Source organism: Ambystoma mexicanum (genome assembly GCF_040938575.1).
Source record: "Ambystoma mexicanum isolate Mex_15411 chromosome 12 unlocalized genomic scaffold, UKY_AmexF1_1 Mex_chr12_unloc.2, whole genome shotgun sequence".
Classification (NCBI taxonomy): domain Eukaryota; kingdom Metazoa; phylum Chordata; class Amphibia; order Caudata; family Ambystomatidae; genus Ambystoma; species Ambystoma mexicanum.
The window spans coordinates 12,857,788-12,874,392 of NW_027182323.1; the positions used below are offsets into that span (position 1 = coordinate 12,857,788).

The 16,605-nt window shown below is 49.1% G+C and overlaps 2 non-coding genes across 2 annotated transcripts; one reads left to right on the forward strand and one right to left on the reverse strand.

Annotated features, from left to right (window-relative positions):
* Positions 1-7,567: 7,567 nt before the first annotated feature.
* On the reverse strand, positions 7,568-7,640 carry TRNAF-GAA (transfer RNA phenylalanine (anticodon GAA)). Its single transcript has one exon. It is a non-coding gene; the product is annotated as a tRNA-Phe (tRNA).
* Positions 7,641-8,169: 529 nt separating this feature from the next.
* Positions 8,170-8,256, forward strand: TRNAY-GUA (transfer RNA tyrosine (anticodon GUA)). The gene is given in 2 exon segments: positions 8,170-8,206; positions 8,221-8,256. It is a non-coding gene; the product is annotated as a tRNA-Tyr (tRNA).
* Positions 8,257-16,605: the final 8,349 nt, after the last annotated feature.

Below are 16,605 nucleotides of genomic sequence, written 5' to 3' on the forward strand. Positions count from 1 at the left end.
GCAGACAGCTACCCGCTGCCGAGCATAAATGAGTTAATCCTCATGATGAAGGAAGCCAAAGTATTCTCGAAACTGGACATGAGGAACGCCTACCATCAAATTCAACTGCACAAGGAGTCCAAGCCACTCACCGCTTTCATCACCCTGTTTGGCACGTACGAGTTCACCAAAATGCCATTTGGTTTATCATCTGCAGCCTCAGCGTTTCAACGCATGATGGATGCTCTACTGCGGAACGTCAGGAACGTGGCTTATTTCCAGGATGACATCCTTATCTACGCAAAGGACGAACAGATGCACGACGTCACATTGAGAACAGTCCTCACCAAACTGCAAGAGGCGGGTGTGAGATTAAGGTACAAAAAATGTGTGTTCAAAGCAAAAGAAGTTGTGTATTTGTGGTACAAAATATCAGAGAAAGGTATAAGTCCCAAGCAAAACTTACTGCAGGCCTTAATTAAAGCTCCAGAACCCACCAACAAAGACGAAGTGAGGTCATTCCTCGGGATGGTGGAGTACTATGCAAAATTCATCCCCAAATTCTCAGAAACCTCAGCACCGCTCCGAGAGCTCCTCAAAAAAGGGTGGGAGTACAGGTGGCAGGAAGATCAGAAGAAAGCGGTGGAAAGCATAAAACAACACATAGTTGAAGCGCCATGCTTGCAACCGTTCAACCCAGAGTGGAGTACAGTCATGACTACAGACGCCAGTGCATATGGACTAGGGGCGGTCCTCACTCAGAAGAAGGGCGACACGGAACATGTGGTAGCGTTTGCCTCGAAAGCCCTATCGTCAGCTGAACAAAACTACTCCACCATAGAGAAGGAGATGTTAGCGTGTACATGGGCTGTGGAACATTTCAGGACATATGTGTGGGGCACGAAGTTCAAGTTGGTTACCGACCATAAGCCCCTCATCCACATGCTCAGCTCAGGTGGCACCAAAGTGTCAACACCCCGATTAGCACGCATAGCAGCAAAACTGCAGGAATACACCTTCGAGGTGCAACACATCTCCGGATGGAAGAATTTGCAGGCAGACTGCATGTCAAGATTGCCAGAGGGCAAGGACAATGCCACCACTTTCTTACAAGAAGAATGCATTGTAGCATCCATTACAGATCTCAAGGCGCCCGACTACCTGGAACTCAGCGAAAAACACTGGATGGAAGAAGACGGAAAGGATCCTACCATGGTGAGAATCAGAGAATGGATCAAAAACGGATGGCCAGACGAAAGGGCAGTGCCAGAAGGTATGAGACCTTATTGGAAAGTGGCAGATGAGATCTCAGAAGCCGACGGCATAATTATGAAAACCGACCAGATAATCCCACCCGCAGGCATGAGAAAAATCATTCTGTGCAGGGCCCCTGCGGGCCATCTGGGGAACACTATGACACGTTGCAGAGTGAGAGAAGCCTACTGGTGGCCGTCCATGGACCTGGAGATCCGCACCATGATTGAGAGATGCCATGAGTTTCTCAACAGTGACAAGCGCCTGAAAATCGGACAGGCGCCCATGATTCCCACATAAACCCCGGAAGCGGTGTGGTCAAAAGTGGGTCTAGACTTCATAGGACCTTTGGAGACGATGGCGCCCGAGCATCGGTACGGCATAGTACTAGTGGACTATTTATCGAAATGGTCGAGGCCGAGTTTGTTCCTAACATCACGACCGAAACCGTAATAGAGGTCCTGACGGCCATTTTTCAGAGCGAAGGGCTCCCCAACGAGTTAGTAACAGACAACGGAGTACAACTTATATCCAGAGACATGGAACTGTTTCTGAGGAAGCACAACATACACCAGAAGAAAGCAGCACTCTACCATCCCCAAGCAAATGGGCTCGTCGAGAGGGACAATAGGTTAATTAAGGGAGCCATCCAATTAGCAACCGCTTCAGGATTGGATCCCCTCAAAACAACAAAAGAGGCCATCGCAGCTCACAGACTGACCCCCAACGGGATCACCCAAATTTCTCCTTTTCGCATGCTGAGAGGGAGGAGAGCAGCATCCACGCTAGTACCGCCATGGTTGGCCAAAGTAAGAGAAGACGAAGAAGTAAACATGTCGGAAGTGGTGTGGAGAATAGAGAACAACAAGGCACGCATGAAAAGGTGGAGCGACAGAAGAAGAAGGACCAAACAAGAGTCAGAAGTAAAAGAAGGAGATTGGATCAAAATACGGTTACCGACCAAGGATCAGATCACGGGCTCACGGTTCAGCGGACCTGTGAAGGTGATTCACCGAGGAGCCAACCATGTCCGCACCGAAGATGGGCACACATGGAACATGGAAAGAGTAGCCACGTTTGAAAAGAGGCAAGAGAGAGAAAAGACTTATGAAAGGTCTGAAGCTGAAGGAGTAATGGACAATGAGAGGGGGGAAGAACGAGAGCCGGAGACAGACAGAAGAGAAGTTGAAGGAAATGAGATTCAAGTGGATGCCCCAACTCTCGAGCGAGAAAATGACCAGCAGGACGTGTGCAGTGAGAGAGGCGATCGTCCGCGAAGGGAACACAGAAGACCGGTGAGATACAATGACTATGTATTGCAATGAACTGCCTTTGCATTATCAGGGGGAGGTGTGTAGAGATATCGCAAGACCTGCTGGTCTCGCGAGATCTCATGCGCGGCCGGAAGTGCGGGCCCCGCGCGCTCAGCGAGGCATTCGAGCGGGAGAAAGCCACGGAGCAGGACGCGCTCCGGGGCGCTCCTCCCAAGAAGAGGCCTCCAAGCCGCAAGAGAGACTCTCAGCATGTACACGAGTTGTGTCGCAGCTCCAGGGCCTGTTGCCGATCATTGACTCATATCATATATGTTGCAGATTTACTTGAGTGGCACAGAAGAATAAAAGCACACAACTTGCAACCACACCGCCTCCTATCATTTATTGTGAGAATTATACAACAAATTGCTCTAATAACTTACAGGTAATCTTCATTACTCTTAGTCGTACCCTTCCTCGTCACAGCATTTACTTCATGAGGCCCCTGCCTCCGATAAAGGACTTTCTTCTATTTCTTTTCTTTTGTCTAACTTCTCCCCTTGACCCTCAGCTTCCTGTTTAACGTATTCAAGCCGCAGCATGGGAACCCCCGTAGGGAGGGAGAGGCGGGTCGTCAGTACTGTGACGAGGAAGAGTAGGATTAGGAGTAATGAAGATTGCTGGTAAGTAATCAGAGCATTACCTCCACGTCCACTCTTCCTCGACCCAGTACTTACTTCATGAGGCATACCATAGGAGCAACAGGGAGAGGTCCCAATGAGACACAGAGACAGAAGTGCAGCAACAAAAAAAACACCTTTATTGACTCCAATAATCACATCCCATCAGACAAAACACCAACCCTGAAGGAACCATCCCTAGAGTGAGAGACGTTCAACTGATAGTGGTTGACAAAGGTGCTCTGATCCGCCCAGGTTTCAGCCAAACCCCTGTAGAGAAACGCCCAAATCTTCTGTAGAGATAACAGCATCTGGCCAGGAAGCAGCCTAACCCCCTGGTAGATCGACCCTGAACGTGGTCAGGTACAGGCAGGCCAGAAACCAAATAGGACGTGGAGACAACAGTACGGATCCACCGGCTAATGAAAACCACAGAGGCCTTACGCCCCGCTCCACGGGGCCACAAGTAACCAAGAGACTATCAGACTGCCGGAAAGGGGCAGTCCGAGCCAAATATTCCAGAACTGCCCGCCGCACCTTAATGGCATGCCAAGCCACCTCGTTCGGCGCCTGGGGTTTCTGAAAAACCGCAGGGATAACCAGATCCTGAGAAGTGTGAAACTGAGACACAACTTTAGGCAGAAACTTGGGATCACACCGCAAAACCACAGAGTCCGGCAGAACTCTCAAGAAAGAGGGTTGACACAACAGAGCCCCAACCTCCCCAAGCCTATGGGCAGACGTGATGGCAATCAGGAAAGCAGTCTTCAGAGTAAGGTGCTTGATATCAATTTCCGACAGGAGCTCAAAGGGATGCCCCTGAAGGAACTTTAAGTCTGGAGGACGATCCCTGGGGGAAGGCCCTTAAAGGTACAAGGATGGGAAGCAGAGACACCCCGAAGAAACTTCCCCACCAACACCTCCCCATCCAGGTGGCCATCAGAGTCCCCCAAGAGGATTTTAATGGAGGCCCATTGGGAGCAAAGTGTGGAGATCGCTATGCCCTTGTCAAAACCCTCCTGGAGGAACTGGAGAATAGCGGGTAGAGGGTAAGTGATGCAAGTACTCTCCCACCCTCGACACAGTCTGGGCCAAACTTTGCCAGTGTAGGCCAGGTAGCTTGTAGGTTCAACCCCTGCAGTTGCACGTTGCTCTGGCTCTCAGCAGCTGCGGGACAGGACGATCGTCTGTGGCGGGACAGTAGCCTTTTCTCAGCTCACGATGAAGAAAAGAGGACAGTTCCAGTGCAGCACATCACAGGGCACAAGGGGGCAGGCAGGCAAGGCTAATACAATAACCGTCACCACATCCGGGCAATGCAGGTACTGCAAATGCTCACGGCATGACACACTCTTTTAAATCGCGACCCAGAGGAGCTAGGACAACATTTGGCGGGAGAGGGCCCAGGACCACAAACTAGCGATTCCCCAAGTCTCGAGTTTCAACTCGGAACAGCAGTGCTCCTATGCGATACCCCAGGTTCAAGCTTGTCAGTTTGCTGGATGGCCCAGGAACACTTCTGATGAGGCTCTTTTTGAGGGTAATCAGGAGGTGCTGAGAGTAGTTGTTCCCCCTACTCCAAAGGGTCGAAGCGCACTTGCAGGCCTTCTGTGGTGGATACAAGAGCAGGGGTCTGACGGAACAACAGCAGGCTCAGGGTGCCAAACCTTCCAGCACTTCTCTGGTGGTTCCAAAGGTCTCCTTTGGCAATTCAGGATACTTGGTCCTTATGTAGTTTGGAGAGAACTTCAGTTGATAGACCTGGAATGGATACAGAGCCCCCTCTCTCATCCGAAATTCGTTTCATGCTCAAATCTAGGATAGCCAACAAAAGATATGCTCTCTTGCATGAACGTCAGGCATGAACCAATCGCGGTCCACATTGGTTCCAGTCATTCAGGCATACCAGACATACTGGCACCAGTAGTGTAGATTGGGACCAGAGAGTCCCAATCCTCTTCCTGGGCATTAGCACACGTGACATGCAGGAGCCCGCGAAAGTTGTGGTTTTCACGGGTGGCTGCATGCCCAAAGCCCTTGTCTGATCGAGCTGGGGGAAGACAAAGGGACAAAATGGACAAAGGACAGAACAAAAGACTTTGTGCCACAGCCATTTCGGCAGTGGCCACAGTCTTGAGCCAAACGCAGTAAACGCAGTATGGTTAACTAAAAAGAATTACAAATACTATAAAAGTAAACTGCTGCCACCAGTTTGTCCTAGGCACACCTGTACAGTCACCAGAAAATCCTTAGAGTGTGTCTAGGGCCATAAAACAAAAGGACCCCTATGTGCGGTACTGTAAGGTACTTGGCACATAGATCAAAAGTTATCAAGAAATGACAACATAATCAAAGACTAAGGGAAATATAGTTTGTCAGTACTGACAGTATGAAGGACGTGTCAGTATCCCCATAACAGATGAACAAAAGCCCAGAGGAGTGCAGCTGAAGGCTGCGCTCCACAGAAAAAAGTCCGGTTAGGTTAGCCAAACAAAAGCAAAAAGTTTGGAGCGGTCCATAAACAGAGGGAAAATTGCACCTAAGGAAAATCTTCCCTAGCGGTGCTTTATTTGGCAAGAGTTAACTTAGTACGATTCTGCTCTGCACTGGCATCCTGGATATGCCGGTGAAGACATTCTTGGCCTCCTCATCCAGGCACCCGGGCAAATGGCACTAAGGTTGGCAGCTTGAACACTCCTTTCATGGGGGCAAAGCTCCCAGCTGAAACCAGTGACCGACCACTTCCCTTGCTGAAATCTCGTAACTCCCTCCATTCCTATCCTTTCCCTCTTTCCCCTTTTCTTTATTTGACCCTCCTCATTTCAATGTACATACTTACCTGTTAGCTGGCAGCTTAGCCCCATGGCAGACGCTGTCTCTTGTTGCAGTTCCCAAACCCCCCCACAACCCTCCTCAATCATTGGATTGCCCTGTGGCCATTACTAAGGACTTGTACCCCTGGGTGCCGTGCTCTAACTCCTGGTTGCAGTGGACCCTTGTGGTCTCAACCTGCACTTTTTTTATGTATACACCTCACAACTCCGCCTCGGGGCTCTGAAAAAACGAACAAAGTAGTGCTCAGTACGACAGTAAAATAGAGAGAAAATTGATACAGAAACAATATAGTTATGAGAGAGAGGGAGGGTAGTTTTCGGTTGCACCCGTGCTCGATCACTGTCTGGGGACTGGATAGGACCGGGATGTATAAAACCTTGCCTGGGGGAACGAAACGCCCCTCTGATCTTCTGCCACTGCCTAGATCCTGCCTCTGATCCGCAGACCGCCTCCGACGTTCAGCCCTGCGACTCTCTACCAGATATACAGACAAAGCCCGGCACCGTGGTGGGTCCATCTCCGCTCCATCCTTTTTTGCACCCCTTGTCTCCCTATCCAGTCCTGTGTGATTGGTGCGGTACCCGGCTTAGCCGCATCAACACACACTTGCCCTCCGCAAGATAAATTAGAAAATTGGAACACTTACACTGCTTCATGGGGCATAGCTGCACCCCCCACCCCCCGATCTTGAAACATTTGACGCCCCCGCCCTTACCCCCTTCCCGAACCACCATCACCTTAGCCGGACAAAAACAATAGACACGAGTGGTGTGTGTTGAAAGAAAACACCTGCTGCGTGCTTTATTTGGCAAGAGTTAATTTACGGGTGCTCCGTGTACAGTGCATCACAGTGACAGGATTCTACTCTGCACTGGTGTTTTGTATATGCTGGTGAAGATATTCTTGGCCAACATAATTATAGGGAAGGTTACACAGAAGAATGGCACGTGCCAGTGATTATGACTTCTGCAAAACCTTAAATCCATCACTTTTTGTTTTGGTGGGAAACTGGACATCATTAACAAGGACTGTGTGTCGCTCACAGGTAATTGGATGTCACTGCTTATGATGTCATGTTGTGTGATGGCATTCTGTAGAATATAATTTCCCAGGACATCATCTGGGTCAAAAGTTGCACCAAATGGTTCACCCACCTACCCTACCCCACCGCACCCGCGCAAATTCAAAAGTTGTCACCACTTCACCTATTCCTTCAACCGCAGCCCTTTAAAAAAAAAACACCAATGCAACTGGAAATCTTTGCAAAAGCATTAAACTAAATAATGCCCAGTACTGTGAGTTGTGAATTATGGCCATATGTGCCCTGAGTCACATTGAAATATTATGACCCCTATAAGTCTCTTTTCCATTTCATGGCACAGACAGAACATGTTGAAATGAGCAATAAGTTTTAACATGGAAATTACATTTGGGGAGATATAGTAGAAAAATAAGAATTAGAGATTTATTTCCACTGCATCGTCTGCCATTCAATGATAACTTTAAGTGTGAAAAGATTCTGATTATCAAATGGAGCAGCATGAAAAACCTTTAAAAAATATCCCCTGCCGAAACCCGGGATCGAACCAGGGACCTTTAGATCTTCAGTCTAACGCTCTCCCAACTGAGCTATTTCGGCTGATTGATTTTGCTCTTCGGTCGTCTTGCAAAGAAACAGACATCTGCAATCCTAGACCTCATTTCCTTCCTTTTTTGTTGTTGTAATATTGCCCCAGTTATAGCATCGGATTTTCCATTTCTTTGTTTATTCTGTAACCAGCAAGTACAATGGAACAAAACGGGTGGGATGTCAGGAAGGAGATCAATAGAGCTGCTCGCCAAATCATTTCGAAAGAAAAATCGCATTTTCGGCTCCAGGTGCAACTATCACGTGCACGGAGCCTCTCTCCATCGTGCTGTTTCTTGTAGATGTGTGATGGGCCCTTGGCTGTGTTCTAAGTTGATCTTTAAGTACTTTCGAACCAAACCCGCACGGTACTCTTGGTGTCAAAAAATCACGCGGTATACAGTCTGATAATGAATTTAAGGCATTGAAGTGCAACTATAGGGAGCAGGATCAATATTGAAATCACACGTATAAACAATGATATCTTTCACGTTGTGTGCTGGTCATTCAGCATGCCATTTGCAAGCGCTCGTTCATGTATCCTTCGATAGCTCAGTTGGTAGAGCGGAGGACTGTAGTGAGGTAATCAGGTATCCTTAGGTCGCTGGTTCAAATCCGGCTCGAAGGACATTTTGCTAATAAAACACTTCTGCCACGTAATATCAATGGAAACCGCACACTTATACTGCGCTGTATTTGGTCACATTGAACGACCGGTTCTCAACATTTTTATGACTTTTGGAAACCAGATTGTGATCGTTTGTGCTGGTTGAAAGGTGAGTTGTCTTCCTTTTTAGCAGGACAAGGTTGCCTGTGCTCGGATTCTGTGTCAAGACTGGAGGCCCGAATTATGCTTACTCTTCTCTTTTCTCGAGCAGCATTAAAGCAAAGAATATTAAAAAGAAACCATCACAAAAACGACATTTCCCATTAAAAAAGCTGTTTGTCGTCCGTTTATGATAGGTCGAATGTTGTTTCCATGTGACTATTGTATCCAATCCTCTCTAACTGCGTCCATAAACCTGGCTTCCTTTCTCTTCCCTTCCTCTTTCTTTGCTGCTTGGGCAGCAGTTAAGTCAAACTTTATTTACAATTGTGTAGAGATATGCGAGACCTACCGGTCTCGCGAGATCTCGTGCGCGGCCGGAAGTGCGGGCCCCGCACGCTCAGCGAGGCATTCGAGCGGGAGAAAGCCACGGAGCAGGACGTGCTCCCGGGCGCTCCTCCCAAGAAGAGGCCTCCAAGCCGCAAGAGAGACTCTCAGCATGTACACGAGTTGCATCGCAGCTCCAGGGCCTGTTGCCCATCATTGACTCATATCATATATGTTGCAGATTTACTTGAGTGGCACAGAAGAATAAAAGCACACAACTTGTAACCACACCGCCTCCTATCATTTATTGTGAGAATTACACAACATAATTGGCGACGAGGATCATCACTAAAACCCGCATGGAGCCATGCAAGGAGCGACACCACCACCGCCCTTCCTGCAAACTCCAGGTAGGCTTGCCATTCCGTGGACACAATGGCAACCCTTATTCACAACGTATGTAGAGGCCATGGGCGGTGCGGGCTACTCGGCGGCGAGACACAGAGCGATGTTACTAAATGCCCTGGGCGTTGAAGGACAGAGGGTGTTTGAGAGTCTCACCCCGGAGCCGGTAGCTGGTGATAATGATGATGAATTCAAGGAGGCTGTGCGAAGGATTGTTAAAAGGTTCGCCAGCAAGGAGAATACCGTCCTGCACAGGATTCGGTTCTACAGCCGCAAACAGGAGGCGTCCGAACCCGTTGATGATTATGTCACCAAACTGCGCGAACTGGCGGTGCTCTGCAGTTTTGGTAACAACGCTGAGACTCTCATCTGCGACATGCTGGTGGTCCACACCAACAGCAGAAAAGTACAAGATAAGTTCATTTTAGAGAAGGAATTGCAGCTGGAAAAAGCTATTGAAATAGCGAGAGCAGTTGAGGAGATGGTAGGCAGAAGGAAAGAATTTGCAAGCGGCCACGGCCCTACTGAATTTCAATCAGTGGCAATCCGCCCAAAGAAGGAGAGGCCGGTCCTCGATGCGAGAGAAGGAAAATGGGGGAAGAAAGAACCGTTGAAATGCCACAGGTGCACCAGCACGAAGCATCTAGACTTCTATAGAGAGTGCCCAGCAAGAGACAAGGAGTGCTCAGTATGCAAAAAGATTGGTCACTTCTCAATCATGTCTCGGTGGCGCAACAAGAAGATCACGAGTGTTAACGCTGAACACAACACAGAGAGGGATTCGTCCTCGGAAGATGAAGGGAGACCGACAGTCATCATGGTGAACAGCTCACGGGCCAGAAGGGAAAAGCCCCACTGTGCAATCAAAATAAATGGACTGGAAACAAGGGTCATGGCTGATTCGGGTTCTGATCTCACCATAATACCCCTACGCACGTACAAAGAGATGATGGGTACAGAGACGGTCCAAGTACTCAGCACACGGCACAAGCCTACAGTTTTTGGTGGTGCGTCTGTAGACTTGTTGGGCTACATCAAAGGGAAAGTAGAGTTCAAAGGAAGAGAGACCACCACCAAAGTTTACTTTAGTCAAGAAGGCCCAGCGGTATTAGGGTGGGACGACCAGGCGAAACTGAAAATCAAGCTGGACCCCAGCACAGAGGATCAGGTACTGTCAGTCAGTTGGAGGAGCGCACCAGTAGTGAAAAGTGATTACCCCAAACTATTTTTGGAAGAATCTGGTCACATCAAGGGCTTCGTCCACAAAATATTACTCAAAACCAACGCAGTTCCGGTCAAGCACAGATTAAGGCCAGTACCGACAACGGCAAGAGACACACTCAGAAGCCAACTGGACAGAATGAAGAAAGATGGCGTCATCGAAGAAATTGAAGCTTCTGAGTGGCTGAGCCCAGTGGTACTCATAAAGAAACAGAACTCACAAGAGCTAAGAGTATGCATTGACCTCCGCAGCCTAAACCCGGAAGTTATTGCAGACAGCTACCCGCTGCCGAGCATAAATGAGTTAATCCTCATGATGAAGGAAGCCAAAGTATTCTCGAAACTGGACATGAGGAACGCCTACCATCAAATTCAACTGCACAAGGAGTCCAAGCCACTCACCGCTTTCATCACCCTGTTTGGCACGTACCAGTTCACCAAAATGCCATTTGGTTTATCATCTGCAGCCTCAGCGTTTCAACGCATGATGGATGCTCTACTGCGGAACGTCAGGAACGTGGCTTATTTCCAGGATGACATCCTTATCTACGCAAAGGACGAACAGATGCACGACGTCACATTGAGAACAGTCCTCACCAAACTGCAAGAAGCGGGTGTGAGATTAAGGTACAAAAAATGTGTGTTCAAAGCAAAAGAAGTTGTGTATTTGTGGTACAAAATATCAGAGAAAGGTATAAGTCCCAAGCAAAACTTACTGCAGGCCTTAATTAAAGCTCCAGAACCCACCAACAAAGACGAAGTGAGGTCATTCCTCGGGATGGTGGAGTACTTTGCAAAATTCATCCCCAAATTCTCGGAAACCTCAGCACCGCTCCGAGAGCTCCTCAAAAAAGGGTCGGAGTACACGTGGCAGGAAGATCAGAAGAAAGCGGTGGAAAGCATAAAACAACACATAGTTGAAGCGCCATGCTTGCAACCGTTCAACCCAGAGTGGAGTACAGTCATGACTACAGACGCCAGTGCATATGGACTAGGGGCGGTCCTCACTCAGAAGAAGGGCGACACGGAACATGTGGTAGCGTTTGCCTCGAAAGCCCTATCGTCAGCTGAACAAAACTACTCCACCATAGAGAAGGAGATGTTAGCGTGTACATGGGCTGTGGAACATTTCAGGACATATGTGTGGGGCACGAAGTTCAAGTTGGTTACCGACCATAAGCCCCTCATCCACATGCTCAGCTCAGGTGGCACCAAAGTGTCAACACCCCGATTAGCACGCATAGCAGCAAAACTGCAGGAATACACCTTCGAGGTGCAACACATCTCCGGATGGAAGAATTTGCAGGCAGACTGCATGTCAAGATTGCCAGAGGGCAAGGACAATGCCACCACTTTCTTACAAGAAGAATGCATTGTAGCATCCATTACAGATCTCAAGGCGCCCGACTACCTGGAACTCAGCGAAAAACACTGGATGGAAGAAGACGGAAAGGATCCTACCATGGTGAGAATCAGAGAATGGATCAAAAACGGATGGCCAGACGAAAGGGCAGTGCCAGAAGGTATGAGACCTTATTGGAAAGTGGCAGATGAGATCTCAGAAGCCGACGGCATAATTATGAAAACCGACCAGATAATCCCACCCGCAGGCATGAGAAAAATCATTCTGTGCAGGGCCCCTGCGGGCCATCTGGGGAACACCATGACACGTTGCAGAGTGAGAGAAGCCTACTGGTGGCCGTCCATGGACCTGGAGATCCGCACCATGATTGAGAGATGCCATGAGTGTCTCAACAGTGACAAGCGCCTGAAAATCGGACAGGCGCCCATGATTCCCACATAAACCCCGGAAGCGGTGTGGTCAAAAGTGGGTCTAGACTTCATAGGACCTTTGGAGACGATGGCGCCCGAGCATCGGTACGGCATAGTACTATTGGACTATTTATCGAAATGGTCGAGGCCGAGTTTGTTCCTAACATCACGACCGAAACCGTAATAGAGGTCCTGACGGCCATTTTTCAGAGCGAAGGGCTCCCCAACGAGTTAGTAACAGACAACGGAGTACAACTTATATCCAGAGACATGGAACTGTTTCTGAGGAAGCACAACATACACCAGAAGAAAGCAGCACTCTACCATCCCCAAGCAAATGGGCTCGTCGAGAGGGACAATAGGTTAATTAAGGGAGCCATCCAATCAGCAACCGCTTCAGGATTGGATCCCCTCAAAACAACAAAAGAGGCCATCGCAGCTCACAGACTGACCCCCAACGGGATCACCCAAATTTCTCCTTTTCGCATGCTGAGAGGGAGGAGAGCAGCATCCACGCTAGTACCGCCATGGTTGGCCAAAGTAAGAGAAGACGAAGAAGTAAACATGTCGGAAGTGGTGTGGAGAATAGAGAACAACAAGGCACGCATGAAAAGGTGGAGCGACAGAAGAAGAAGGACCAAACAAGAGTCAGAAGTAAAAGAAGGAGATTGGATCAAAATACGGTTACCGACCAAGGATCAGATCACGGGCTCACGGTTCAGCGGACCTGTGAAGGTGATTCACCGAGGAGCCAACGATGTCCGCACCGAAGATGGGCACACATGGAACATGGAAAGAGTAGCCACGTTTGAAAAGAGGCAAGAGAGAGAAAAGACTTATGAAAGGTCTGAAGCTGAAGGAGTAATGGACAATGAGAGGGGGGAAGAACGAGAGCCGGAGACAGACAGAAGAGAAGTTGAAGGAAATGAGATTCAAGTGGATGCCCCAACTCTCGAGCGAGAAAATGACCAGCAGGACGTGTGCAGTGAGAGAGGCGATCGTCCGCGAAGGGAACACAGAAGACCGGTGAGATACAATGACTATGTATTGCAATGAACTGCCTTTGCATTATCAGGGGGAGGTGTGTAGAGATATCGCAAGACCTGCTGGTCTCGCGAGATCTCATGCGCGGCCGGAAGTGCGGGCCCCGCGCGCTCAGCGAGGCATTCGAGCGGGAGAAAGCCACGGAGCAGGACGCGCTCCGGGGCGCTCCTCCCAAGAAGAGGCCTCCAAGCCGCAAGAGAGACTCTCAGCATGTACACGAGTTGTGTCGCAGCTCCAGGGCCTGTTGCCGATCATTGACTCATATCATATATGTTGCAGATTTACTTGAGTGGCACAGAAGAATAAAAGCACACAACTTACAACCACACCGCCTCCTATCATTTATTGTGAGAATTATACAACAAATTGCTCTAATAACTTACAGGTAATCTTCATTACTCTTAGTCGTACCCTTCCTCGTCACAGCATTTACTTCATGAGGCCCCTGCCTCCGATACAGGACTTTCTTCTATTTCTTTTCTTTTGTCTAACTTCTCCCCTTGACCCTCAGCTTCCTGTTTAACGTATTCAAGCCGCAGCATGGGAACCCCCGTAGGGAGGGAGAGGCGGGTCGTCAGTACTGTGACGAGGAAGAGTAGGATTAGGAGTAATGAAGATTGCTGGTAAGTAATCAGAGCATTACCTCCACGTCCACTCTTCCTCGACCCAGTACTTACTTCATGAGGCATACCATAGGAGCAACAGGGAGAGGTCCCAATGAGACACAGAGACAGAAGTGCAGCAACAAAAAAAACACCTTTATTGACTCCAATAATCACATCCCAACAGACAAAACACCAACCCTGAAGGAACCATCCCTAGAGTGAGAGACGTTCAACTGATAGTGGTTGACAAAGGTGCTCTGATCCGCCCAGGTTTCAGCCAAACCCCTGTAGAGAAACGCCCAAATCTTCTGTAGAGATAACAGCATCTGGCCAGGAAGCAGCCTAACCCCCTGGTAGATCGACCCTGAACGTAGTCAGGTACAGGCAGGCCAGAAACCAAATAGGACATGGAGACAACAGTACGGATCCACCGGCTAATGAAAACCACAGAGGCCTTACGCCCCGCTCCACGGGGCCACAAGTAACCAAGAGACTATCAGACTGCCGGAAAGGGGCAGTCCGAGCCAAATATTCCAGAACTGCCCGCCGCACCTTAATGGCATGCCAAGCCACCTCGTTCGGCGCCTGGGGTTTCTGAAAAACCGCAGGGAGAACCAGATCCTGAGAAGTGTGAAACTGAGACACAACTTTAGGCAGAAACTTGGGATCACACCGCAAAACCACAGAGTCCGGCAGAACTCTCAAGAAAGAGGGTTGACACAACAGAGCCCCAACCTCCCCAAGCCTATGGGCAGACGTGATGGCAATCAGGAAAGCAGTCTTCAGAGTAAGGTGCTTGATATCAATTTCCGACAGGAGCTCAAAGGGATGCCCCTGAAGGAACTTTAAGTCTGGAGGACGATCCCTGGGGGAAGGCCCTTATAGGTACAAGGATGGGAAGCAGAGACACCCCGAAGAAACTTCCCCACCAACACCTCCCCATCCAGGTGGCCATCAGAGTCCCCCAAGAGGATTTTAATGGAGGCCCATTGGGAGCAAGGTGTGGAGATCGCTATGCCCTTGTCAAAACCCTCCTGGAGGAACTGGAGAATAGCGGGTAGAGGGTAAGTGATGCAAGTACTCTCCCACCCTCGACACAGTCTGGGCCAAACTTTGCCAGTGTAGGCCAGGTAGCTTGTAGGTTCAACCCCTGCAGTTGCACGTTGCTCTGGCTCTCAGCAGCTGCGGGACAGGACGATCGTCTGTGGCGGGACAGTAGCCTTTTCTCAGCTCACGATGAAGAAAAGAGGACAGTTCCAGTGCAGCACATCACAGGGCACAAGGGGGCAGGCAGGCAAGGCTAATACAATAACCGTCACCACATCCGGGCAATGCAGGTACTGCAAATGCTCACGGCATGACACACTCTTTTAAATCGCGACCCAGAGGAGCTAGGACAACATTTGGCGGGAGAGGGCCCAGGACCACAAGCTAGCGATTCCTCAAGTCTCGAGTTTCAACTCGGAACAGCAGTGCTCCTATGCGATACCCCAGGTTCAAGCTTGTCAGTTTGCTGGATGGCCCAGGAACACTTCTGATGAGGCTCTTTTTGAGGGTAATCAGGAGGTGCTGAGAGTAGTTGTTCCCCCTACTCCAAAGGGTCGAAGCGCACTTGCAGGCCTTCTGTGGTGGATACAAGAGCAGGGGTCTGACGGAACAACAGCAGGCTCAGGGTGCCAAACCTTCCAGCACTTCTCTGGTGGTTCCAAAGGTCTCCTTTGGCAATTCAGGATACTTGGTCCTTATGTAGTTTGGAGAGAACTTCAGTTGATAGACCTGGAATGGATACAGAGCCCCCTCTCTCATCCGAAATTCGTTTCATGCTCAAATCTAGGATAGCCAACAAAAGATATGCTCTCTTGCATGAACGTCAGGCATGAACCAATCGCGGTCCACATTGGTTCCAGTCATTCAGGCATACCAGACATACTGGCACCAGTAGTGTAGATTGGGACCAGAGAGTCCCAATCCTCTTCCTGGGCATTAGCACACGTGACATGCAGGAGCCCGCGAAAGTTGTGGTTTTCACGGGTGGCTGCATGCCCAAAGCCCTTGTCTGATCGAGCTGGGGGAAGACAAAGGGACAAAATGGACAAAGGACAGAACAAAAGACTTTGTGCCACAGCCATTTCGGCAGTGGCCACAGTCTTGAGCCAAACGCAGTAAACGCAGTATGGTTAACTAAAAAGAATTACAAATACTATAAAAGTAAACTGCTGCCACCAGTTTGTCCTAGGCACACCTGTACAGTCACCAGAAAATCCTTAGAGTGTGTCTAGGGCCATAAAACAAAAGGACCCCTATGTGCGGTACTGTAAGGTACTTGGCACATAGATCAAAAGTTATCAAGAAATGACAACATAATCAAAGACTAAGGGAAATATAGTTTGTCAGTACTGACAGTATGAAGGACGTGTCAGTATCCCCATAACAGATGAACAAAAGCCCAGAGGAGTGCAGCTGAAGGCTGCGCTCCACAGAAAAAAGTCCGGTTAGGTTAGCCAAACAAAAGCAAAAAGTTTGGAGCGGTCCATAAACAGAGGGAAAATTGCACCTAAGGAAAATCTTCCCTAGCGGTGCTTTATTTGGCAAGAGTTAACTTAGTACGATTCTGCTCTGCACTGGCATCCTGGATATGCCGGTGAAGACATTCTTGGCCTCCTCATCCAGGCACCCGGGCAAATGGCACTAAGGTTGGCAGCTTGAACACTCCTTTCATGGGGGCAAAGCTCCCAGCTGAAACCAGTGACCGACCACTTCCCTTGCTGAAATCTCGTAACTCCCTCCATTCCTATCCTTTCCCTCTTTCCCCTTTTCTTTATTTGACCCTCCTCAT